At 43.5% G+C, this 16,512-nt stretch overlaps 1 long non-coding RNA gene across 2 annotated transcripts; it reads right to left on the bottom strand.

Annotated features, from left to right (window-relative positions):
• Positions 1-9,695: 9,695 nt before the first annotated feature.
• LOC129628335 (uncharacterized) lies at positions 9,696-15,922 on the bottom strand. Of its 2 annotated transcripts, none has more exons than XR_008702782.1 (3): positions 15,831-15,922; positions 14,677-14,864; positions 9,696-12,720 (listed from the first exon to the last, which is right to left on the bottom strand). It is a non-coding gene; the product is annotated as an uncharacterized LOC129628335 (long non-coding RNA). The 2 variants fall into 2 exon arrangements; XR_008702781.1 differs by lacking the exon at positions 15,831-15,922 and adding an exon at positions 15,085-15,205.
• Positions 15,923-16,512: the final 590 nt, after the last annotated feature.

The following is a 16,512-nucleotide window of genomic DNA, read 5'->3' as shown; positions in this document are numbered from 1 at the left end:
CTGGGCCATGCACACCGGTGCCTGCTTGACTGTTTTGACTGCACGCAAATCGTTATCAAAGTAGTGAGGTGAGTTGCCACTGTACTACGTCCCTAGTGACCAGTGGAACTCTCTAACATGAGCACTGATTCTTCATATTTCTTTTTTTCTTTTATGTGTCTGCCCTCTGCTTTTACCAAAACTCAAGGCCTTCTTGAGGATGAGGTAAGTAGAGTGAAAGTGACATTGGTGTCAGGTGGATCCAGGTGCTTTATCTCCTGCTTTGGCTCCTCCCAGCCGAGAGGAGCTACCCCACATCCGAGGTCGGGGCAGAAGCCAGGAGGACTCCATGCCCGAGGGGTGGCGGCCGGGAGGAGCTACCCCACGTCTGAGGTCAGGGGTGGCAGCTGAGAGTGCCAGGCTGCGACAGCCCAGGAGCAGCCAAGGGAGCTACCCCAGCCCGAGGCTAGGGGCGGTGGCCAGGAGGAGCTATCCCACGTCCGAGGTCAGGGGTGGCAGCTGAGAGTGCCAGGCTGAGACAGCCCAGGAGCAGCCAGCCGAGAGGTGCTACCCCATGCCCAAGATCAGGGGCGGTGGCCAAGAGGAACAATCTCACTTTCAAGGAGCGGTGACTGCGCGGGCGCAGGAGGGCCTAGAGGAGCTACTCCACGTTCAAGGTCAGAAGGGGCAGTGGTGAGGAGATACCCCTCATCCAAGGTAAGGAGCAGTGGCTGCACTTTGCTGGAGCAGCCATAAAGAAATACCCCACATCCAAGGTAAGAGAAACCCAAATAAGACGGTAGGTGTTGCAAGAGGGCATCAGAGGGCAGACACACTGAAACCATAATCACAGAAAACTAGTCAATCTAATCACAAGGACCACAGCCTTGTCTAACTCAGTTAAACTAAGCCATGCCCTGTGGGGCCACCCAAGACAGGTGGGCATGGTGGAGAGGTCTGACAGAATGTGGTCCACTGGAGAAGGGAATGGCAAATCACTTCAGTATTCTTGCCTTGAGAACCCCATAAACAGTATGAAGATGCAAAATGATAGGATACTGAAAGAGGAACTCCCCAGGTTGGTAGGTGCCCAATATGCTACTGGAGATCAGTGGAGAAATAACTCCAAAAAGAATGAAGGGATGGAGCCAAAGCAAAAACAATACCCAGCTGTGGATGTGACTGGTGATAGGAGCAAGGTCCGATGCTGTAAAGAGCAATATTGCACAGGAACCTGGAATGTCAGGTCCATGAATCAAGGCAAATTGGAAGTGGTCAAACAGGAGATGGCAAGAGTGAATGTCAACATTTGAGGAATCAGGGAACTAAAATGGACTGGAATGGGTGAATTTAACTCAGATGACCATTATATCTACTACTGTGGGCAGGAATCTCTCAGAAGAAATGGAGTAGCCATCATGGTCAACAAAAGAGTCCGAAATGCAGTACTTGGATGCAATCTCAAAAACGACAGAATGATCTCTGTTCGTTTCCAAGGCAAACCATTCAATATCACAGTAATCCAAGTCTATGCCCCAAACAGTAATGCTGAAGTAGCTGAAGTTGAACGGTTCTATGAAGACCTACAAGACCTTTTAGAACTAACACCCCCAAAAGATGTCCTTTTCATTATAGGGGACTGGAATGCAAAAGTAGGAAGTCAAGAAACACCTGGGGTAACAGGCTAATTTGGCCTTGGAATACGGAGTGAAGCAGGGCAAATGCTAATAGAGTTTTGCCAAGAGAACGCACTGGTCATAACAAACACCCTCTTCCAACAACACAAGAGAAGACTCTACACGTGGACATCACCAGATGGTCAACACTGAAATTGATTGATTATATTCTTTGCAGCCAAAGATGGAGAAGTTCTATACAGTCAACAAAAACAAGACTGGGAGCTGATTGTGGCTCAGATCATGAGCTCCTTATTGCCAAATTCAGACTGAAATTGAAGAAAGTAGGGAAAACCACTAGACCATTCAGGTATGACCTAAATCAAATCCCTCATGACTATACAGTGGAAGTGAGAAATAGATTTAAGGGACTAAATCTGATAGATAGAGTGCCTGATGAACTATGGACTGAGGTTCGTGACATTGTACAGGAGACAGGGATCAAGACCATCCCCACGGAAAAGAAATGTAAAAAACCAAAATGGCTGTCTGGGGAGGCCTTACAAATAGCTGTGAAAAGAAGAGAAGTGAAAAGCAAAGGAGAAAAGGAAAGATACAAGTATCTGAATGCAGAGTTCCAAAGAATAGCAAGAAGAGATAAGAAAGCCTTCCTCAGCGATCAATGCAAAGAAATAGAAGAAAACAACAGAATGGGAAAGACTAGAGATCTCTTCAAGAGAATTAGAGATACCAAGGGAACATTTCATGCAAAGATGGGCTTGATAAAGGACAGAAATGGTATGGACCTAACAGAAGCAGAAGATATTAAGAAAAGGTGGCAAGAATACACAGAAGAACTGTACAAAAAAGATATTCATGACCAAGATAATCACGATGGTGTGATCACTCACCTAGAGCCAGACATCCTGGAATGTGAAGTCAAGTGGGCCTTAGGAAGCATCACTATGAACAAAGCTAGTGGAGGTGATGGAATTCCAGTTGAGCTATTTCAAATCCTGAAAGATGATGCTGTGAAAGTGCTGCACTCAATTTGCCAGCAAATTTGGAAAACTCAGCAGTGGCTACAGAACTGGAAAAGGTCAGTTTTCATTCCAATCCCAAAGAAAGGCAATGCCAAAGAAGGCTCAAACTACCGCACAATTGCACTCATCTCACACGCTAGTAAAGTGATGTTTAAAATTCTCCTAGCCAGGCTTCAGCAATACGTGAACCGTGAACTTTCAGCTGTTCAAGCTGGATTTAGAAAAGGCAGAGGAACCAGAGATCAAATTGCCAATATCCACTGGATCATGGAAAAAGCAAGAGAGTTCCAGAAAAACATCTATTTCTACTTTATTGACTATGCCAAAGCCTTTGACTGTGTGGATCACAATAAACTGTGGAAAATTCTGAAAGAGATGGGAATACCAGACCACCTCACCTGCCTCTTGAGAAACCTATATGCAGGTTAGGAAGCAACAGTTAGAACTGGACATGGAACAACAGACTGGTTCCAAATAGGAAAAGGAGTACTCAAGGCTGTATATTGTCATCCTGCTTATTTAACTTATATGCAGAGTATATCATGAGAAACGCTGGGCTGGAAGAAGCACAAGCTGGAATCAAGATTGCCGGGAGAAATGTCAACAACTTCAGATATGCAGATGACACCACCCTTATGGCAGAAAGTTACGAAGACCTAAAAAGCCTCTTGATAAAAGTGAAAGAGGAGAGTGAAAAAGCTGGCTTAAAGCTCAACATTCAGAAAACGAAGATCATGGCATCTGGTTCCATCACTTCATGGGAAATAGATGGGGAAACAGTGGAAACAGTGTCAGACTTTATTTTTGGGGGCTCCAAAATCACTGCAGATGGTGACTGCAGCCATGAAATTAAAAGACGCTTACTCCTTGGAAGGAAAGTTACGACCAACCTAGATAGCATATTCAAAAGCAGAGACATTACTTTGCCAACAAAGGTCCGTGTGGTCAAGGCTATGGTTTTTCCTGTGGTCATGTATGGATGTGAGAGTTGGACTGTGAAGAAAGCTGAACAATGAAGAATTGATGCTTTTGAACTGTGGTGTTGGAGAAGACTCTTGAGAGTCCCTTGGACTGCAAGGAGATCCAACCAGTCCATTCTAAAGATCAGTCCTGGGTGTTCTTTGGAAGGAATGATGCTAAAGCTGAAACTCCAGTACTTTGGCCACCTCATGCAAAGAGTTGACTCATTGGAAAAGACTCTGATGCTGGGAGGCATTGGGGGCAGGAAGAGAAGGGGACGACAGAGGATGAGATGGCTGGATGGCATCACCGACTCGATGGACATGAGTCTGAGTGAACTCCGGGAGTTGGTGATGGACAGGGAGGCCTGGCGTGCTGCGATTCATGGGGTTGCAAAGAGTCAGACACAACTGAACTGACTCAACTGAACTAAGTGGCTGGAATGAACTGAACTGAATGGTTTTAGAACACAGCTGCAAATTCTTTGTACAGGATGATTATCCCATGAAGCAATGAGGTTTATGTCCCCTCCCCTTGAATCTGGGAAGGCTGTGACTGTCTTAGCCAATAGAGTATGAGAGATGTGAAGATATGTTTGAGTTCCAAGGATAATTCATCAATAGCCATGGAGATTTCATGTCATTCTTGGAGCATTGTGCTGCTCTATTGAAAGTCTTCCAGGACTTCCCCAGTGGTCCACTGGCTAAGAATTCACCTTCCAATGCAGGGGATATGGGATTGATCCTTGGTCTGGGAACTGAGATCACATATGCTGCAGGACAACTAAGCCCAAACACGGCAATTAGAGAAAGCCCACGTGCTGCAACTACACGCACTCTAGAGCCCTTGCTCCACAACAAGAGGAGCCCTCTCATACCATGACATAGACTCAACGCAATCAAAAAAAGAAAAAGTTCTGCCTACCACAAAACCAACATACTGTGGAGAGGTTACATGTTGGTGTCAACAGTTCCAGCTGAGCCAAAGCCAGCACAGGCAACAGGTATATGTAAATCAAGAAGCTTCCAGATGACTCCAGCCCCAGCCATTCCAATCTTCCTAGCTAAAGTTCATACATGCAGGAACAGTGACAAGCTGTCCCACCATATCTTCTGTAAGTTCCTAACCTTCAGAAGACACGAACAAGAAAAAAAAATGGTGACTATTTTATGTCATTAAGTTTGGGATAGTTTGTTACATGACACTACATAACTGAAAGAGATGCATCAGTTCAGTTCAGCCGCTCAGTTGTGTACGACTCTTTGTGACCCCATGAACTGCAGCATGCCAGGCCTCCCTGTCCATCACCAACTCCTGGAGTCCACCCAAACCTATGTCCATTGAGTCGGTGATGCCTTCCAATCATCTCATCTTCTGTCGTCTCCTTCTCCTCTGGCCCTCAATCTTTCCCAGCATCAGGGTCTTTACAATGAGTCAACTCTTAGCATCAGGTGGCCAAAGTATTGGAGTTTCAGCTTCAGCATCAGTCCTACCAATGAACACCCAGGACTGATCTCCTTTAGGATGGATTGGTTGGATCTCCTTGCAGTCCAAGGGACTCTCAAGAGTCTTCTCCAACAACACAGTTCAAAAGCATCAATTCTTCTGTGCTCAGCTTTATTTATAGTCCAACTCTCACGTCCATACATGACCACTGGAAAAACCATAGCCTTGACTAGATGGACATTTGTTGGCAAAATAATGTCTCTGCTTTTTAATATGCTGTCTGCTGCTACTAAGTCACTTCAGTCGTGTCCAACTCTGTGCGACCCCATAGATGGCAGCCCACCAGGCTGCCCCATCCCTGGGATTCTCAAGGCAATAACACGGGAGTGGTTTGCCCTTTCCTTCTCCAATGCATGAAAGTGAAAAGTGAAAGTGAAGTAGCTCAGTCATGTCCGACCCTCAGCGACCCCATGGACTGCAGCCTTCCTGGCTCCTCCTTCCATGGAATTTTCCAAGCAAGAGTACTGGAGTGGGGTGCAATTGCCTTCTCCGAATATGCTGTCTAGGTTGGTCATAACTTTCCTTCCAAGGAGTAAGTGTCTTTTAATTTCATGGCTGCAGTCACCATCTGCAGTGATTTTGGAGCCCAGAAAAATTAAGTCAGCCACCGTTTCCCCATCTGTTTACCATGAAGTGATGGGACTGGAAGCCATGATCTTCGTTTTCTGAATGTTGAGCTTTAAGCCAACTTTTTCACTCTCCTCTTTCACTTTCATCAAGAAGCTCTTTAGTTCTTCACTTTCTGCCATAAGGGTGGTGTCATCTCATATCTGAGGTGATTGATATTTCTCCCAGCAATCTTGATTCCAACTTGTGCTTCCTCCAGCCCAGTGTTTCTCATGATGTACTCTGCATATAAGTTAAATAAGTAGGGTTATTTAATAAATATGTTAAATAAATATACAGCCTTGATGTACTCCTTTTCCTATTTGGAACCAGTCTGTTGTTCCATGTCCAGTTCTAACTGTTGCTTCCTAACCTGCATATAGGTTTCTCAAGAGGCAGGTGAGGTGGTCTGGTATTCCCATCTCTTTCAGAATTTTCCACAGTTTATTGTGATCCACACAGTCAAAGGCTTTGGCATAGTCAATAAAGTAGAAATAGATGTTTTTCTGGAACTCTCTTGCTTTTTCCATGATCCAGTGGATATTGGCAATTTGATCTCTGGTTCCTCTGCCTTTTCTAAATCCAGCTTGAACAGCTGAAAGTTCACGGTTCACGTATTGCTGAAGCCTGGCTTGGAGAATTTTAAACATCACTTTACTAGCGTGTGAGATGAGTGCAATTGTGCGGTAGTTTGAGCCTTCTTTGGCATTGCCTTTCTTTGGGATTGGAATGAAAACTGACCTTTTCCAGTTCTGTAGCCACTGCTGAGTTTTCCAAATTTGCTGGCAAATTGAGTGCAGCACTTTCACAGCATCATCTTTCAGGATTTGAAATAGCTCAACTGGAATTCCATCACCTCCACTAGCTTTGTTCATAGTGATGCTTCCTAAGGCCCACTTGACTTCACATTCCAGGATGTCTGGCTCTAGGTGAGTGATCACACCATCGTGATTATCTTGGTCATGAATATCTTTTTTGTACAGTTCTTCTGTGTATTCTTGCCACCTTTTCTTAATATCTTCTGCTTCTGTTAGGTCCATACCATTTCTGTCCTTTATCAAGCCCATCTTTGCATGAAATGTTCCCTTGGTATCTCTAATTCTCTTGAAGAGATCTCTAGTCTTTCCCATTCTGTTGTTTTCTTCTATTTCTTTGCATTGATCGCTGAGGAAGGCTTTCTTATCTCTTCTTGCTATTCTTTGGAACTCTGCATTCAGATACTTGTATCTTTCCTTTTCTCCTTTGCTTTTCACTTCTCTTCTTTTCACAGCTATTTGTAAGGCCTCCCCAGACAGCCATTTTGGTTTTTTACATTTCTTTTCCGTGGGGATGGTCTTGATCCCTGTCTCCTGTACAATGTCACGAACCTCAGTCCATAGTTCATCAGGCACTCTATCTATCAGATTTAGTCCCTTAAATCTATTTCTCACTTCCACTGTATAGTCATGAGGGATTTGATTTAGGTCATACCTGAATGGTCTAGTGGTTTTCCCTACTTTCTTCAATTTCAGTCTGAATTTGGCAATAAGGAGCTCATGATCTGAGCCACAGTCAGCTCCCAGTCTTATTTTTGTTGACTGTATAGAGCTTCTCTATCTTTGGCTGCAAAGAATATAATCAATCTGATTTCGGTATTGACCATCTGGTGATGTCCATGTGTAGAGTCCATTATACCTTAAATCTGTAATACCATCATACCTTAAATTTCTTTGTCTATTTTGCCAGTTATGAAGATCCTTTATTTTATTTAAGAATCTTTAGGTTGCATGGAACAAAAAATTACCAAACTAGCTTAGAAAAAAGCCATCAGTTAATTTATATAAGGATGCAGTGTTACCTCCCAGAACACCCCAGAGACACCACCATTGTCCTGTTGTGTGCTCAGTGCCTGGGGATGCTAACGGGTTAATGAGGCAAATATCCCCACTGACCTATCTCCGCAGCTGGGCAGTGATGCCTTATCCCTGAAGGCCCCTGGGGAGCGCCAGTGGAGGGAAAGCAGAGCACTGAGGCAGTTTTATCCCACATAATAAATAGGAGGCCAAAGTGTGGAGATGGTTGTGTCTCCCCTGGTGGGAGCTGGAACACTGAGGATGTAGGGCCGCTGCTAGGAGCAGTCTCTCCCGTCCCTAAACACAGGAGTATCTAGTCTCAAGGGTCTGCATAGGTCTTTCTCCCCTGTATCCCTCAGGCTGACTCTGGCTAGCCCCAGCCCAGCAGACGCGGTAGTTCTTCCATTCCACAGATATGTGTTGAGTCTCTTGGTTGTACCTGGTACTGTGACAGAGAACACTACATTCAGGAGCCTGATAAGATGAAAAATTCTTTGACTTGGGATCCAGGAGCCCTGATTCTACCACTTATTCACTAAGTGACTTTGAACATATACTCAGTCTTCACTGGGCCTCAGTTTCCCCATCAGTCCAATCAGGGCCTTGACCTTGAAGATTGCTCAAACCCCTACAGCACCCCCAGAAGAAAGACAATTCTGGCGCACCAGGCTCTCCTAAAATTTCAGTCCTCAACCTCGAGTTTTTATTTTCAGTCTTTTGCCTTTACTGCTGGCTGGCTTACTCTTGCTGTAATTTATTTAACTGAGCCATGCCGAGCAGTTTGGAACTGAGTTTGCATGAATCACTGTCCATAAAATCAAGTTAAGTGGATTTCATTCCACACAGTGCACCTGTGTATATACTCGGGGAGAAGAAGCTGGATTTTCTTGGCTCTTGCAGACCAGTGTTGGAATTGCTTCTTTATAGATATAGCATTCATCCTGTATTTATAGTCCATTGTTATAACAGCCTCCTTCAGAGACCTGAAAGTAAAGTGTTGGATGCAATTTTTCCTTCAGATCATTTTATATAGCTGTCCTGTTTCTCTATCTAGCTGGAAATACTGACATTGATTTCCTCTATTTTATCAGAGTTGGCAAATATCAGATTCAACTTCATTCAGTCATTCAACAACTATTTATTGAGTGCTATGTGAAGTCATACTGAGCTAGGTATAGGGGTGGGGGTCAAGGGGAGCGTCCTGCTGCTCAAAGACCCTACAAACTATGAAGTTTTAAGTAACGACAATGCAAGAGAAATGTTTCCAGGCAGAAAATGGGAAATTTGCTGTGTTGCGTGGAAGCAGAGACCATTGAAGGTGAGTGATCTGGGGAGGATTACGGAGAGTTTGGGGAGGATATTGAGCTTGGGAGGGGGATTTCTGTTTGGACCACTGCCCACATTTCCTTCCTCCCCAGCTCCATCCAACAGAACCTGCACCAAAATCATTTCAGTTTACCATTTTGTAAGAGGATATGATTAAAAAAGAGAAAGGTTTTGAGTGGAGATGAGCATTTTTATAGGAAAAAATAATGCCCAAAGGGTCTGCTCTGGTGCTTGTGAAAATACTTTTTTGGAGCCAGTATGAAGGATTATAAAGGGATTTATTTCATTTTGTAACACAGCCAAAAGCACCGGCAGACTGTGACTAAAATGGCCGTGTGAGGGACTGGCTACTTGGATCTTTGTTCTTATATTCTACCTTGATAGAAAACCAGCAACTTTTACTCTGCCACAGAATAAACATTTTACAATTTTCCAGGCCGATTTCAAGTGATTTTGGAAATTCTATGACCTTGACCCCTGGGACTCTGGGAGATTTATTGGGATGTTGGGGAAAAGCACGGTGGGGCCTCCCACCTCCACTGACACTATGCTTATGGCCATCTGGTCTTTTTGAGAAAATGGGGTTGCTTCAGGGCACTCAAAGCCAGTGCTCTGGGACAACCCAGAGGGATGGGGTCGGGAGGGAGGTGGGAGGGGGGTTCAGGATGGGGGAACACGTGTCCCCGTGGGTGATTCTTGTTGATGTATGGCAAAAACCAGCACAATATTTAAAGTAATTAGCCTCCAATTAAAATTAATTAATTAATTTTTTAAAAAAGAAAAATGGGGGGGGGGGAGGGAAAGACTTTAAGCTTTGGATGCACCTGTATTCATACCCAGGCTGCAAGAAAATTTGCTTTGCTTACTGGCTTCTGTATGTTGTGCTTTCTTAAGTTGAGACACACCCACATTTCCAGGCAACCATTTAGGAATTCTGTATTTCCAGAAGGTGCTTAAGCCTGAGTAGTCTCTGCCCTGGACAGAGACCCTGAACAGCACCACTTCTGCCCTGAAGGAGTAACACAATGGTCTACACAGCTATGCTGTCCCAGGGAAATATATTGTGAGTCATGCATGTGATTTTCTTTTATAAGGAAGAATTTACTACTTTAAAAAAAATATTTATTTATTTATTTGCTGTGCTGGGTCTTAGTTGTGGGATCTTCAGTCTTCGTTAGGGCATATGAGATCTTTAGCTGTGGCATGTGGGAGCAAATTCCCCGACCAGGGATCTAACCAGGGCCCCCTGCATTGGGAGCACAGAGTCTTAGCCATTGGGCCACCGAGGAAGTCCCCATGTAGGTAATTTAAAATTTTCTAGTAGCTATATAAAAAACTAAAATGAAATAGGTGAGTTTAATTATATTTATTTGACCCAATGTATCTAAAATATGAAGATTTCAACATGTAATCAATAGGAAAATGATTCAGATATTTTCATTCATTTTTATTCATACTCAATCTTCAGAGCCTCATACGTATTTTATGCTTTAGCATGTCTCAATTCAGACCAGTCGCATTTCAACTGCTCAACAGCTACATGGCTAGTGGCTACCATATTGGACTGCACTGGTCCAGAGTTCTTCCACAGACTCCTTGAAGCCCTGGAGGGTCTTTCCTTTTAACCTTTGTAGGCAATAAAGAGCCCAACATTTTTTTTGCCTACACTAGGAATAGCTCGCTAGTTAGCCCTTCAGCTGTATAATTGTCTCTTTGCTCTCCGAGATGGAGTCTGGCACATTTCAGGGGCCTTCCATTAGGGTACCCATCACCCCTCACCCCTATTTATGCTACATTCATACCTTGTCTGTGTTTCATGCTCTGGCACTTTCCATACTTTCTTTATCCTTTCAAAACTTTCTTTTCCTGGGTTCCTTTTCCCTCAGAATCCTACGAAGGGTTTAGGGGATGATGGAAATAAGGACTAACAGTCAAAATAGACTGTGGGACTCTTTCTGGGTACTTGCACACGTGAACCCACTTCAAAATTACGATCCTCCTGCAGATGGTGAGTGGCAGTGGGTGTGGATGGCAAAGCACTGGAACTGGAAAAAATTCAGAGAGCTTCTAGTGTGATGTTTTGGTTTTGAATTTGAGGTAAAATTTGTATAATATAAAATTAATCTTTTAAAGTATACAGTTCAGGGCAGTTAGTATGTTCACGATGTTGTATAACCATCACCTCTATCCAGTTCTAAAACATTTCTGTCACTTCAAAAGAAACAGCAAAATTGAGCAGAAAGTCCACAGTTCCCATTTACCCTGTTCCCACACAGGCACAACCTTCCCCACTATGGATATCCCACACTACAGGGGACCGATTGTTACAATTAGTGAAGCTGCATTGATATCATTATCACCAAAGTCCAGAGTTTGTATTAGGGTTCTCTCTTCATGTTGTACATTCTATGGAATTTGACACATGTACAATGACGTGTATCCACCACCGCAGTAACATACAGAATAGTTTTAGTGCCCTAAAACTCCTCTGTGTTCCCCCTCATTGTGGCTTTGATATGCATTTCCCTAATGACGAATGACGCTGAGCACTAGTCTAGTGGTTTTTAAGCAGTGCCTCCATAAGACCCCTGAAGGGCTGCCATGGTGAGGGAGAGAAGGCCAAGCATATAGCAGCGGTACTCAAGGCCCCCTTGCCTTCTCCTGCCACAGTCATCCCCTTTGTGTCTATTTGACACTGACTTTGCATTGAATATTTCATCAAGCAAAGGGCTCTAAAGCTCATGTAAATTTGACAGTCATTTACCTGGTCCTACATTTTCCACATCTTCATTTATCATACGATGAAACTGAAATCACAAGAAGCAAAAGATGTTTAGCTAGTGTCTTGAAATTGAAAATCAGTAGTAGAGCCCTCTTTTCGACTCCTGGGCCCATTGTCTTTCTTTTTTCTTTTTAATATTTGAGTCAGATCTTAGTTGTGACACATGGGTTCTCTAGTTGTGAAGCGAGGGCTTCAAGAGTTGTGGCACTTGGGCTCCAGAGGGTGGGGGCTTCAGTAGGGTGGCACACACGCTTTCTAGCTGTGGCGTGTGGGCTCTGGAGCACTTTGGGCTCAGTAGTTGCGGTGTGGGCTTAGTTGCTCCAAGCCATGTGGGATCTTAGTTCCCTGATTAGGTTTTGAATCCATGTCCCCTGCATTGCCAGGCAGATTCTAAACCAGTGGACCATCAGGGAGGTCCCCAGTCTTATGACTATACCACCTGCCATTAATAACAAGAATTATAATGATAATCACCACATAGGAAATGCTTACCACGTGACAGGCACTCTGGTAAGCACTGTCAAGTCTCTTAATAACACTATAAGGTTCACGCCAATATGAGATGTATGTCTTCACCATGGGTTGTAAAATCCCTCTTCCCCTCCATAGCTCTGCTCCAGCCATGAGACATTCCTGTCGCTCCGTGTGAAGGCAAGTATGTTCTGACCTCAAGGCCTCCTCCGCCCTGCTCTTTTGTCCTCCTTCATGATAAACTCTTATAGTTTTTGTAGATCTTTCAATGACAGATCATTGGTTTTTCTCAAAAGCTCCTGTAGTAGGTATTCATGTATGTGTTAGTCACTCAATCGTGTCCAACTCTCTGTGACCCCATGGACTACAGCCTGCCAGGCTCCTCTGTCCATGGAATTCTCCAGGCGAGAATACTGGAGTGGGTTGCCATTTCCCTCTCCAATGTGAATTTTAGTAGTAGTATTTTAGTCGCTAAGTCATGTCTGACTCTTGGGATCCCACAGATTGTAGCCTGCCAGGTTCCTCTGTCCATGGGATTCTCCAGGAAAGAATACTGGAATGGGTTGCCATTTCTTTCTCCAAGTAGGCATTGATACCTCCTTTTAAAATTAAGGAAATTAAGCAGAATCAGATGTTTAAGATCAAGCACGTCTCCACATTCATGTTTGTTCATTATTTTAAAAAATGTTTTAAAATCTCTATTTTGTGCCAGGCACTGTGGATAGGTATTATATGGAATAAAAAGGTAAAATAGAAATGCTTGCTCTGAAGAAGTTTACAGATTAGTAGGAGAAGTGAAATGGAAATATGAACACAAGCTAAGAATTCAAACTGCTGTACACAAGAATGCCCACGTGCAAAGATTTTGTTAAAGCTAGGTTCATCTGCATACAAAGCCAAATCCCATAATAACAGTGGCATAAACAAAACATTTATTGCTTTGTCACCTAAAGGAGGTCTGGGGGTTAACAGACCTCTGACTCTGGGATCATCAGAGACCCAGACTCCTCCTATCCTGCTCTACCACCCTAGAGCGTGGCTTCCATATTCATAGTTCAAGATGATGCTGGACTGCCAGCCAGTCTACTCAAGTCCAGGCAGTAGACAGGAGGGAAAGAAGGAGGGCTAAAATACAGCATTTTCAATGCTAAGTCAATTTCCTCCAGGCAACCTTCCCAGAGGCCCCATTTACCATTTCTGTTTATCTCACTAACTAAAGATGTTCTCTTGACCTCAGTTAATTGCTGGGGAAGCTGGGAAATAATATTCTTTATCTTTTTTGTTACACCAAAGTAAAATAGGGATACTATTCTAAAGAATAAGGGGAGAATGGAGCCTATCACAGCCTTTTATCAGAAAAGTGAAAGTGAAAGTTGTTCAGTCGTGTCAGGCTCTTTGCGACCCCATGGAATAGTTCGTGGAATTCTCCAGGCCAGAATATTGGAGTGGATTCCCTTCTCCAGGGGATCTTCCCAACCCAGAGATTGAACCTAGGTCTCCTGCATTGCAGGTGCATTCTTAACCATCTGAGCCACCAGGGAAGCGCTTTTTAGCGGAAGCACCTTTTAAAAGTAAAATTAATGTAAATATCTATAAATGGTGATTGGCTCAGCAAATTAACGGATTTATTAACATCATTTGTGCTTATATGTTACAGTGTTTTGAAGAATATTTAATGACATGGTAAAATGCTTATGATACTACATTGAGTGAAAAAAATTACTGTTGTTCTAAGAAAACAATTAAGATACATAAGAACCATAAAAGAGGAATAGCTACTTGATGATATAAAAGAATTCTGGTACTGTACTTATCTTTTAAAAGTGTCCTTATCATCTGGTGATATATTTAGTGATGAAAAATATGATGTCTGGAATATGCTTCATAAATGAAGGAGGATAAAAGGTTGGTGGGGAAATATAGATAAAACAAGAGTGGCCATATGTTGATAGTTGTTGAAGCTGTGAATAGATAAATGGAGGTTTGTGATCCTACTCTTTTCTTTTATGCGTGTTTGAAATTTTCCATAATAAACAAATTTAAGGATAAAGTATAAATCATTTAACCTCTGTCTCATTTCTCAAATGGACTAATAATAGTAATTAGCTTTCAGGGTGGCATGGAGATTAAATGAAATGAGAGGGTATATAAAAATACTTGCACATGAGTAAAGGCAGTCAGAAATGCCAATTACTCTCGTAAGGATGTAGCTGGCATAAAGCCAAGTTAGAGACACAAGCCAGGTTCTCCAAATCTTTATCCCTGCGGTCTTCCACCCTCTCCCCACCACCTTTGACTTGATACTAACACTAGCTAATGAGAATTAAGTGTTAGGCAAGTTCTAAGCTGATCAGGGGCATTATTGATTCACAGCAACCCTAGAAGGCAGGTGCTACTAAAGTTCCCATTTGATAGATGAAGAACCTGAGGCACTCCCTAGGCTCCCCAGGGAGTGGCAAGAGGTGCTGGCACAGCTCAGCTGTTCACAGCCAAGGCTGAGGCAGGTTCTATGATAAGTTCTCCCAGGCTCCCAATACCACCCCGTAGGTACCCACCTTCTTGATCTATACATGAGGTCAATACGACCACTGTCATCCCTTTTACTGCCACAGGCTGGGTCACAGTCAAGGCACTGCACCAACTGGCCATGCAGCCTTGGGTGAATGACTCTCTCCCAGGGCCTCAGAATCCCCTCAGTCCAAGGAAGCAGCTGAACACACTTGTTTCCAAGGATTCTCTGCCCCTGATGTTTTCAGAAGATAAATGTTAATAACAGAATAATGACAACAGATAGCCTTTGTTGAGTGCCAAGTATGAACCAGGCATACTGCTAAGCACCTTATAAGCTTTAATTCCTGTAATGCTTACAACAGTCTTTATGAGGCAGGGTCTATTATTATCCCCTTTTTACAAATGAAAAGGTACATTCAGAAAGGGTAAATCACTTGCTCAAGGTCACCAACCTGGTAAGCAGCAAAACTGGGTGTTGAATCCAGGCCCCAGAGTTCAATAGGCAAGAGAAAGCAGCAGATTAAATGTCACATCATTGCAGCTCTGTTAAGCAGCCTGCGTCCAACTTAAGAGTTGCCACACTAAATCCTGAGGTCCCAGACAAAGCCATGGGTCTGTGAAACTCAGGAAAGAAGACCCCAGTACTTCTCCCAAGGGATGAGGAAATGTTCTCGGCCTCCATTGTGAAGATCAAAGGGAACAGGTTTCCAATGCCCCACTTAGGAGACACCTGACAGATGGTCGGATTGCGTGGGCTGGTTTGATCTTATGGGTTCACTATATTTGGGATAGGTTTGATTAGTTCACGCCCAGGGCACTCCAGTTGCCAATTATTTACTATCACCCTGATAGAGAGAAGAATGTCTTGTTTGCAAATATTAATATTTAGTAGTTGGACAATCTTCTCAAAGGAGTTTGGGGATATTCTTAGAAAATGATAGACAGCTCCCTGGCTTGGGTAGATAACCAAACAATGTGCTTTCTGGCCCTTCAAAGTCCTGCAGAGGCCCCAGGATCTCATAAATACTCATAAATGCTGCTAGATCGGTTGCTCGTTTGGAGAACGTGATAAGCCAAAACCAGACCAGAAGAGTTCTGTAGTAGAAACATATTTTTGCCAGTTCACCTTTGCCATTCCCTTGTTCATTTCCTCTATCTTGGTTTTCCTTTGGGGAACTAGCTCTCCCTCCCCACTTACTGTTGGTGGTACTGTTCATCAGGGTGCTCCATCCTCCCAGGCCAAAGGAGGACCATGTGACCCACGGAGGCTGTTCAGATGCTCACATGGAATATGAATCCTGAATCAAGACACAGTGACAGAAAACAGCACAGGTGCACCCCAAACAACGCCTTCAAGAGAGCCACCCTGGTTTCAAATATTTTTGAGACCCAGCCATTTAGCCTTTTTCTTCAATAGTTGTATTTTCTGAAGTTATCCAGAGTCTGTTTCTGATGCTGTAACAAAAGCAACATCAAAAAAAGCCAAACAAACCCGAAACCCCTTACTCACACAGGGGTCAATATCAAATGAATGTCAGGACTTTTTACTTAAAAGCTTTTAATCCTGAAAGACAGAGCCTTCCTCCCTGGTTCAGCCTCCCCCATCCCCAGAACCCAGGTCCTTCCATTTCCTTCCAGAGCTTCCCGGGTCAGGGTAGAAAAGGGCTCCTGTCAATGTGCTAAGCTTTACCTTGAGGGATGAGTGAGGACACCCTTTAAATTACCTATAAAACCCTTTGATTCACTCAGCAGAGGTTGCCATGGGCAATTTGCTAAGCTTATTGATTATTTTCTGTTTAAATTAAAGTTTGATGTCCTGGAACAGGCTGTGCAGTGTATGGAGTTAATGGAAAAGGTTGAGATCCTGGGGAGAGACACTC

Source organism: Bubalus kerabau, chromosome 15 (assembly GCF_029407905.1).
Source record: "Bubalus kerabau isolate K-KA32 ecotype Philippines breed swamp buffalo chromosome 15, PCC_UOA_SB_1v2, whole genome shotgun sequence".
Taxonomy (NCBI): Eukaryota; Metazoa; Chordata; class Mammalia; order Artiodactyla; family Bovidae; genus Bubalus; species Bubalus kerabau.
The sequence above is the reverse complement of the archived record's forward strand: the minus strand, read 5'-3'. Positions and strand labels throughout refer to the sequence as shown.